The following is a 9928-nucleotide window of genomic DNA, read 5'->3' on the forward strand; positions in this document are numbered from 1 at the left end:
GGCCAAGACAGGGGTTGGGGATTTAGCTCAGTGGTAGAGCGCTTGCCTGGCAAGCACAAGGCCCTAGGTTCGGTCCCCAGCTCCGAAAAAGAAAAAAAAAAAAAAAAAAAAAAAAAAGGCCAAGACAGCTCAGTGCTTGCCCCATAGTATGAGCCTCTGAACTCCCCAGAACTAATGCGGTCCCCTTTCATTTCTGTGGCTGGGATAAAATGTCCTGACAAGAAAAAAAAACAACTGTGGGGAAGTTTTAGCTCCTAATCCCAGGTCACAGTCCATCACCGCAGAGAAGTCGCCTCCTTAGAGCACCCGGTCATAGTGCATCTCCAGGCGAGAGCACGCATGCACGCATGCGCATGCGTAGTACTCAGCCTGCCTACTCTAGGCACATACAGTGTGGGGGAGGGGCGCCCACACCAGGGAACGATGCCACCACATCAGGCTGGATCTTCCAACATGGTGATCACGACAGTCCCCACAGGCCAACCCGATCATCGCAGTCACTCCAGACTCTCTTCCCTGGTGATCCTAGGCTGTGTGAGGTTGACAATGAGGACCAAGCAGCCACCTACGTGTAGCTCTGGCTACAATAACCCATGTCTGTAACCACAGCGCTCTAGAGGCAAGATAGGAGGCAGAGACAGGAGATGCCTGGAAGCTCTCAGGTCATGCATGCACATATATGAGACCAGAGATCAACATCAGGTGTCATGTACCAACTCTGTCCGCCTTATTGTTGGAGACAGTCTCTCACTGAACCTGGAACTTGCCGATTTTAGGCAGCTGGCTGGCCTGTGAACTGTCAGTGCCCCATGCCCGCACCGACACAGTACCGAGAATCGGGCGAAAGCCTGTGGGATTAAAGAAACACACACACACACAGGTTATTCGTGTCAAGCCAGGAGAGGAAGAGAGAGACTCCTGTAGCTTTATTTACCACTTATATACCCAAGTTCCCCAGGTAGAAAATATCTGGGAAGCACAGTGGGAAACCCTGGCTCGCTCGTGACTACCTGGCTTTTGTGACTTCGGTAACAAAAGACCGACTAGACCTGAATTAATTAGGGAGAAATCCGAGAAGACCAGCCTAAATCTCAAGGACACAGGCTGAGAAAGCAAAAGGCGGGAGCGAATTGACCACGGCCCAGGTGTGGCCCAGGTGTGTCAGTTCCACGTGCATCAGCCGGGCTCAGCAGGGGTCATGCGGTGGAGACACCGGGTGTTTGCTCAGGAGATACTTGGTATTTGTTCGTATTTGTTCGGGCTGAAAGCATTCCATGATTGTTATCTTCTTGGGCCATGGGAGAGGCTTTTGTCCAACAATCTCAAGACTTTATGGCAGTCATCTTAGAGCTGAGTAACTGTGGCCATACAGTCACAAAGCGGCCAGGCCCAAATCTAATACGGCTCCCTACAGTGAACTCCAGGGATCTGCCTGTCTCTGCATCCCTCACGCACAGATTTTTACGTGGGTGTAATGGGATTTTTCTCGACACACCAGCTTCCAAATAATGACACAGAGACCTTTTTTTTATTATAAGCCTTGACGCTATAGCTGGGAAGATTCTCAACTATTCTAATCCAACAATAATGGCCTGGCCTACATCCAGACAGGGGGTCCATTTATCTCTCAGTCTCTGCCCCTGCACCTGCTTCTTCCAGTGTCTCCGGCTGGCCACTCCTGGAGCCTGACTCTTCCCCAGAGTTCCTCGCTCTGCCTGAAGCCCCACCTTTTCTCTCCTCCTTGCTATTGGCCGTCAGATTTTTATTAATCCAATCAGAAGGTATTGAGGGAGTGTTTACAAAATACCCAAGCAGAGGAGGCAATAAAAATAGCAGTATCGAAGTCCGGTCTGCACCCAATTCTCTGCCAGCCCAGAAATCTGAATACTGCAAAGGCTATCTTTACACAGTGTACAAAAAGATCACCTGGACGAGGATGGCTGTGGAAATCTGAACTCAGGTCGCTATGTTTGTGCAGCAAGTCGGTTACTGACTTAGCCATCTCTCCTGCCTCACCCTCTGCGTTGTTTTTAAAATTATAGATTCAAATGTGGGTCAGAGATTAGGATTCAGGTTAGACCCGACACGCATTTAAGAACTCTTTAACCACGTACTGGAGCCACACTTACTTCTTGTTGTTGTTTGTTTGTTTGTCTTCCCCTGGCTGTCCTGAAATTCTGTCTGTAGACCAGGCTGACCTCAAACTCAGAGATCCACCTGCCTCTGCCTCCCGAGTGCTGGGATCAAAGGCGTGTGTCACCGCTACCCTATGCCAGGAAGATAGCTACTTCCACAGGCAGTCAGAAGGAGCTCTCCCAACAGAGGACAAAGGGCTGGATTTCCTGACTCAGTAGCCGCCTACCGCAACAAATAGCGGGTGTCCACGGGCGCCCGGGCCATGCGTTCATTTGGTCACCTTTAACATGGATTTTCTTAATTGCATTGAACTAGGCCCTGGAGATACACAGCAGCAACACGCCAAGCCCAGTAAAACGTAAGCGTTCACACTCTTCCATTATAAGAAAGACTTAATATACTTCTAAAGAGCCCGTGATTCCAATACACAATTTTTAAAAGCCCTTGAAATTAGGATAAAGGGCCTGGAAAGATGGCTTATGACCAGCCGCAACTGAAGTTCCAGGGGATCCAACACTCTCCTCTACTCTTGAGGCCACTGCATTACATAAGGCGCACATGCAGATATGCAGGCCCAACGCTCACAAACGCAACATTTAAGAAATAATTAATTTAATTTAAAAATTCACCTGAAATTGTTATTGAAATGCTACTTATCAAAGCAGGTGTAAACACTGACACGGCAGTACTTAGAGTTTACACACGGAACAAGGCACACATTGGCTGGAGAAAGACTCAGTTCATGAACTCGAGGTCGAGCTCCCAAAGGTAAGAAGAAACCACAGAATAAGGGGAAACAGCGTAGCAACGTTATGTGTGAGCGCACAACTGTAATTCTGTCACTCGGGAAGCTGAGGCAGGAGGACCGGCACAATTTCAGGGCCAGCCTGGGCTACATTGAGACCTCATCTCATAATCAGAACACCGAAGAAAGGAGATAATAAAGACACCAGATGAAACCAATAAACAAAATCAGGAAAACGAAACGGCCCTTAAAGCAGATGAAGGGGTTGGGGATTTAGCTCAGTGGTAGAGCGCTTGCCTAGCAAGCACAAGGCCCTGGGTTTGGTCCCCAGCTCCGAAAAAAAAAAAAAAAAAAAAGCAGATGAAGAAAGAGAGCCCTCTGAGGAGAACAACACGGACTGATATACAAGATAAACTGTCTGAAAGCAGAAAGCAGAGAAAGAGGGGAGAGTTCAGCTGCAGCATACCGAAACTGGTGGAAACCAGCCAATTCAGAGCTGCAGGGAAGCTGCTAGGGGCTGGGAAGATAGATGCTTAGTGGGTAAAGTGCTTGCTACTCAAGTCAGAGGATCTGAGTTCGAATCCCTAGAGCCGACATAAAGCTGGGCCTCGCAGCACACATCTGTAACTCAGTGCTTGTCCAGCACATGGGTGGCAAACACAGGAGCAATCCCAGAGGCTTGAGGACCAGCTAGTCTGGTGCATGTAGCACATCGCCGAACAACAGAGACCTGCCTTAACCTGGAAGACCACCATCTGAGGATGCCCTGTAACCTACACATGCTCACACAGGCACACATGAACAAGCAAGCAGGCACAGACACAAGCACACGCCTGCTCACACATGCACACACATATACATACATATACACACCTGCTCACACATGTACACACATGCACACACACGTGTCTGCACAACACACAGATACAAGCACATGCCTGCCCATGTACACACACACGCACATGCACACACACCTGCTCACACATGCATACACACATACACACGTGTCTTCATAACACACAGACACAAGCACATGTCTGCTCATACATGCATGCACATATACACATACGTGTCTGCACAACACACACACACAGATACAAACACAGACACAAGTACATGCCTGCTCACACATGCACATTCACACACTCACACATTCACATACATGCATCTGCACACGTATGTGATTACCTTCAAACCCTTAGACACATACACACATACAAAAGGCAACCAACAGCATCACATGCTCAGATTAGAGAAAATGATGGTCTCAAACCGGCCACCTGAGCCTCTATCTTGAGAAACTGGGGAAAAGAGAGGCAAGGCCAAGGCACACAGGAAGAAACAATGGCTACAACCACAGACATAAAAAAAAAAAAAAAAGCCAACGAACCTCAACAGGAGCTCTGTGAAATGATCCGTAAAACTGATGCACCGTTAGCCAAACTGATAAGAATCTAAAGGAACAATTACAGAATAAAAGACATGAGTTACCATAGCAAAGAAGAGGCATTAATAAAGACCTCACAGACAATGACCGCCACATTAATAATGGATTAGACATACAACTCCAAGTAGGCAGATTCAACAGTGGGGATAAAACATCCCATCCTGGAAATCACAGATAACTTGGCTGTCTTTTATCTACGTGAGAAAATGAATTGGTACTCCAAGTTGCTTTAACAACAAAATCAGGGCCAGCTGTCTCCCCTGACAGCCTCTGTGATTTTTCTATGGAAGAAACAACAGGGTTCTATCTAGTCTCCCCACAAATTAGAAAAGGGGAAGATTTCCAAACTCATTTCATGAAGCAAGTCATTATCCCGGTACAAAGGAGGGGCAGGGGGAGGGGAAGAGGAGGCAGCGCAGAGGAGAGAGAAAGTCAGTACAGGAGGGCAAAACTAACCCAAAAGTCCTTGCAAATATAAATACAGAAATCTGCAGCATAAAACTGTCACGCAGATTCCAGAAATGCGTTAAAAGCATTGCAATCCCTCAGCCAAATACAACTTAAGTTCAGAAAGGGACGGCTGCCTGAATATTTTGAAGTCAGAGTAGCCCACCCCACCAACAAAGGAAAGAAGAAAACCATACAATTTTATCAATCGCTGCCGAAAACAGTGTGAGCATGCGCATATGCTCAAACTCAGAATTTAGGCTGGGCGTGGCGGCGCACGCCCACGCGCCCACACACGCACGCACCCACGCACGCATGCCTCTACTCTCAACACGCAGGAGGCAGAGGCAGGAGGAGCTCTGTGACTTTGAGGTATGCTTGGCAGTTTGACATAATGAGACTGTGTCTCATAAACGGTGTAGGGAGTGAGGGGAGGGCTAGAAAGAGGAAAAAGAAACAAAAGAAATTATAGAAACGTGGCAGAAATTTAAGGAGAAAACATGATTGAAAAAAGTCAGTACATTTGAAGTCAATTTTAAATCTTGGCACTCATGTGCGCATATCCAATTAAAAATGGATATTAAATACACAATTAAAAATGAAATAAAGCCTTTAAGAAAAATAGGCTGTGGTAGAGCACTTGCCTAGGAAGCGCAAGGCCCTGGGTTCGGTCCCCAGCTCCGAAAAAAAGAAAAAGAAAAAAAAAAGAAAAGAAAAATAGGCTGGAGAATTAGCTCCGCAATTAAGAGTCTTTCAGCATCCACATCCATTACAGAGAGTAGCTTCCAACTCTCTGTAACTCCAAGCCCAGGCCGTCTGATGGCCCCTCTGGTCTCTGTGGAAACCTGCATAAACATGCTTACACACACACACACAGGTACATACTAAAAATAAAGGGAATGGTTCGTTAAGTAATTAAAATACTAAACCCTAGCAGGAGTGACAAGATGTAAAACAATGGCAAAAGCCAAACCGTTGACGTCAACAGTTTTTTGTTTTTTTTTTGTTTTTTTTTTTTTGGTTTTTTTTTCCAGAGCTGGGGACCGAACCCAGGGCTTGCGCTTCCTAGGCAAGCGCTCTACCACTGAGCTAAATCCCCAACCCCGACGTCAACAGTTTTAAAGGAGACGTCTCTACGAACTCACGAAGTCAAAAAAAAGAAAAAAGCCTTGAGGACAATGTACCAAAAAATCAACAATTTCATTAAATGTACAAGATCTTCAGATAGTACAACTTACCAGACTGACAGATAACGGTTGAATTACGGTGGGTCCAATCGTGAAACTGAATCTGCCCTAATTTTCTTTTTTATTTTTAGTTTTTCCTGTTTTCTTTCTTGGTTTTTGGTTTTTGGTTTTTTGGGTTTTTTTTGGTGTGTGTAGGTTGGTTTTTGTTTGTTTTTTGGTTTTTGGTTTTTGGTCTTTTTGGACAAGGTTTCTCTATGTAGCCCTGGCTATCCCAGAACTCATTATATAGACCAGGCTGGCCTCAAACTCAGAGATCCACCTACCTCTGCCTTCTGAGTGCTGGGATTAAAGCCATGTGCCACCTCCACACCTCCGCCGCCGCCACCACCTCCGCGTCCACCACCTCCACCACCACCGGGCTTCTTTTCTTTTTCTTTTTAAATATCTACTTTTACTTTTTTTTCTATTAATCTCTTTATTATCTGCCACATGTGTGCAGTGCCCATAGAGGCCAGAAGAGGGCGTCAGACCCCCCCCCAGGGCTAGAATTACAGGTGGCTGTGAGCCAAGTTGTGGGTGCTAAAAAGCCAACTGGGTCCCCTACAGGAGCAGCTAGCCGGTGCTCTTAACCACTGGACCTCCCGTCCTCCTAGCTTTCTAATGAAGACAACTTCAGAACCCAGCGCCCTCACCTGATAATTCTTCCACATTTGGGGGAAATATTGACAGCAACATTTCCCAACCTATGCGGGAAAGCAGAAAGAGAAGAAATGTTTCCCGAGTCTTAATACAACGCCAGCATACCCTGAAGAAAGATAACACATTAATGTTTTAATATCTGGAGCCATCGCTTCCACTAATAGAAATATAAAAATATTAAACATTTTTTTTTTTTGTAAAGCAAAGTTTTAACGAAATACCCAGCAATGAATGCCAAGGTGCAAAGAGTAACCGACCTTCACGGGAGACTCCATGCCCACCAGTCAGGATTCCTCCCAGAGTGCAGAAAGCATCCAATGTTGGATCAGCCACTGTATCAGACACTGACCGTATCGGATACTCAGGGAATTTTTTTCCTCCGTTCTGTGTGCATATGTGCACACACTCATATGCATATTTGTGTGTGCACATGTGTAGAAGTGCGCATACGCACGTGAATGCTCGTGGAAGTCTCCATCATCCTCCAGCTTGGTTTTTGAGACAGGGTCTCCCACTGCACGCAGACCTCGCTAACGTGGCTTGGCTGGCTGGCTGGCTGACTGGCTGGCTGGCTGGCTAGGCCCAGCGCATGCGCTGTCTCACTCAGCGTTTAAGTGGGTGCTGGAGATGTGAATTCCAGCATTCACGTTTGTACGGCAAACACTTCACCAACCGAGCCATCTCCCAGGCCTCAGTTAGTGATCGATTTACTGTACGGATGTTACAGAGCCCCCTGCCAGTCATTTCATCAAACACCCACCCGTGACTGTCTGAGGTTTCTTCTGCACAGCAACCACTGAAGCGTGCGTGGCCACAGCAAACGCCCTCCCCTCCGTCGTGTAAACGGGCTTCCTCTAATGAGCTGAAGGCTTGGAACAAAGCAATCACATCCAACTGGAGAGAGGGCTCCGCCAGTAAAGGCACATGCTGCAAACGAGTTAGAACTGCCCGTAAACTGACCAGAGTCCTTCCAAATTCCTGACAATTCCAAATCCCTAACACTGTGGTGACCATGCCCGCCACACCCCACAACACCAGCCCACCATGAAAATACAGTCCACAAACCAGGAAAAGTATCCCAGTCCGTTCCCCGACCCCTCCCTTTTTGTTGCTAAAATTCCTCCTCAGAGGAGACACTAGCAGTCCACCCCTCCTCCTCCTCCTCCTCTTAAGGCCCCAGGAACATAAGGCACAGTTCTGCCAAGAGACGCTGGGAAATCAATGCATTTATTGGGCTTCCTTACAAACACTGGCCGGACCTAAGCAGGGAAGGGGGCTTCCTTGCATTTCCTGCCTCTATAAACTCTAGCTCCTCCCCACGGTCTCATGCAGAGTTGCTATGAGGTAGGGAACAGTGGGATAATCCGACAGAATCTGAGCTTTTCCCCACAGGAGAAACGGCTGAATGCCTCAAGGTGGTATTAGCTTAGACACTTACTTCTGGCCAGTGCTGTGTGCCTGACCCAGGGACACACACACACACACACACACACACACACACACACACACACACACACACACGAACACACAGATGCACATGCAATGAAAAATCTAGCAGCCCCAATGCCCACACAGAGACAGGAGAACTAGGTTGTCCTCAAAGCCTTGTTTAGCAGCCTAAAGGGCACCAGGGACTGTTCCCAAGCGTCCTTGGCAGGATGGGAGTAGAGTGGCCTGTGCTGACACATCCCGTTCACCTTCTGGATATAGGCTGTCTGCAGAAAAGCCAGGAGGCTGATTTAGGGCAGGGCAGGAGGGATGCACGCCTGCATAAGGAGAAAAATCAGCCTGCTGAGAACGCCAAGATGCAATGATAGTCTTTGAACACCAGATGGCGCTCAAGGATCATAATTGCTTTTAGTATCTTGGCTCACAATGACCGCATAAGCTTGTTGGCTGTGTTAGCTCCGTCCTTGCAACCACGCATGAGGTAGTTGATGTTCCTATTTTACCGAAGAAGGCTGAAGTTTGAGATCATGCAGTGACACTTAGCAGCAGAAGGCTCATCACCACTATGCTCACCCTGCACCACTCCAAGCCTTGTGTAGACATTTCAGAGGAAAGCGTCCCAAGATCCTAAGATCTTGTGAGCTGCTGAAAGGGCAGGCTCTAGGGTGAGCCCAAAAAGAGTCCAGCAGGAGGGGTGGCTGTGGCAGTGACATCAGCGGCAACACATGCCTTTATGCCTTTAACCCCAGCACTCTGGAAACAAAGGCAGAAGGAACTGTGAATTCGAAGCCAGCCTTTTCTACAAAGTGAGTTCCAGAGTAGGCAGGGCTACATAGAGAAATCTTGTCTCGAAAAACAAAAACAAACAAAAGAAGAGTCCAGCAAATGCATAGGCTTTCTGTCTCTGAGCCGATCTGGAGTTTCTACAGGACCATACGCTGAGATGGGGCCACATGACACCAGAAGAGCCTTCTGTCTGGCTACCTAAATCCCATTTCACGTGCAGAATTCAGGGCCACACCCATCCCTTACCTCTGCAAAGGCTCGTGGTGCTCCTTCCTGGTAGATACTTTGGGGACAGAGGGCCAAACGGAGGAGAGGGAGAGAGGGAAGAAGTGATATCGCAGACAGATTGCAACAGGACACACGGCTGTTTGGGGACCTGTGAGCAGGTTCCAAGAAGCGGGCATGACCAGAGGAAAGCTTGCTGAGTGGGACAATGTGTGTCACAAGAGGCCACCCCGTCAGCTTAAGAACAGAGGTTTACCCTGTAGCTACAGAAGCCTGTGCTGGAGAGAGCTCAGAGCTCCAGAGTCAGCAAGATCAGCTCAGAGGTGCAGGAACCAGGAAATCCTCCTCTTAACAAAACACTCAGGAAGATTCCAAACACTGAGGAGGCCAGCAGACGTGCCGGCGCTGAAGAGGTGTGGGGTAGAGCCCCCGTGTAGCTGTACCTACACCAGGAACACCAGGGTGTGCTGCTTGAGAGAAAGCCAGGAAGTCAGTCCTTCTAGCTGGGCTGGGAGGCCAATATCAGTCCCCTCTGGAGAGGAGACTGGGGTTGAAATCAGTTCACATGCCCCTGCGCACAGCCAGTCTCCCTCCTGGACCCGATCTTTGCACACGTGTACCGAGGCCCCTCCTTTGACACACCTTCTCAACCTAGGAGGGTCACGGCCTGTTTCACCCAGTTATTTACCTTCCTGTAAAAGTGAACTTTACTCTCCTGGGTAATTGTCATCTCTGAGGCTCACTGCCTCAGTGGGCTAACCAAGGCCTAGTCCTGGAAGCTTCTAGCCTCCATATAATGTAACCTAG

At 48.0% G+C, this 9928-nt stretch overlaps 1 pseudogene; it reads left to right on the forward strand.

Moving 5' to 3' along the window:
* Nucleotides 1-8475, forward strand: part of LOC116906274 — a 48532-nt pseudogene extending 40057 nt beyond the window's left edge.
* The last annotated feature ends 1453 nt before the right edge of the window (nt 8476-9928 follow it).

Source organism: Rattus rattus, chromosome 7 (assembly GCF_011064425.1).
Source record: "Rattus rattus isolate New Zealand chromosome 7, Rrattus_CSIRO_v1, whole genome shotgun sequence".
In the NCBI taxonomy this organism is placed as follows: domain Eukaryota; kingdom Metazoa; phylum Chordata; class Mammalia; order Rodentia; family Muridae; genus Rattus; species Rattus rattus.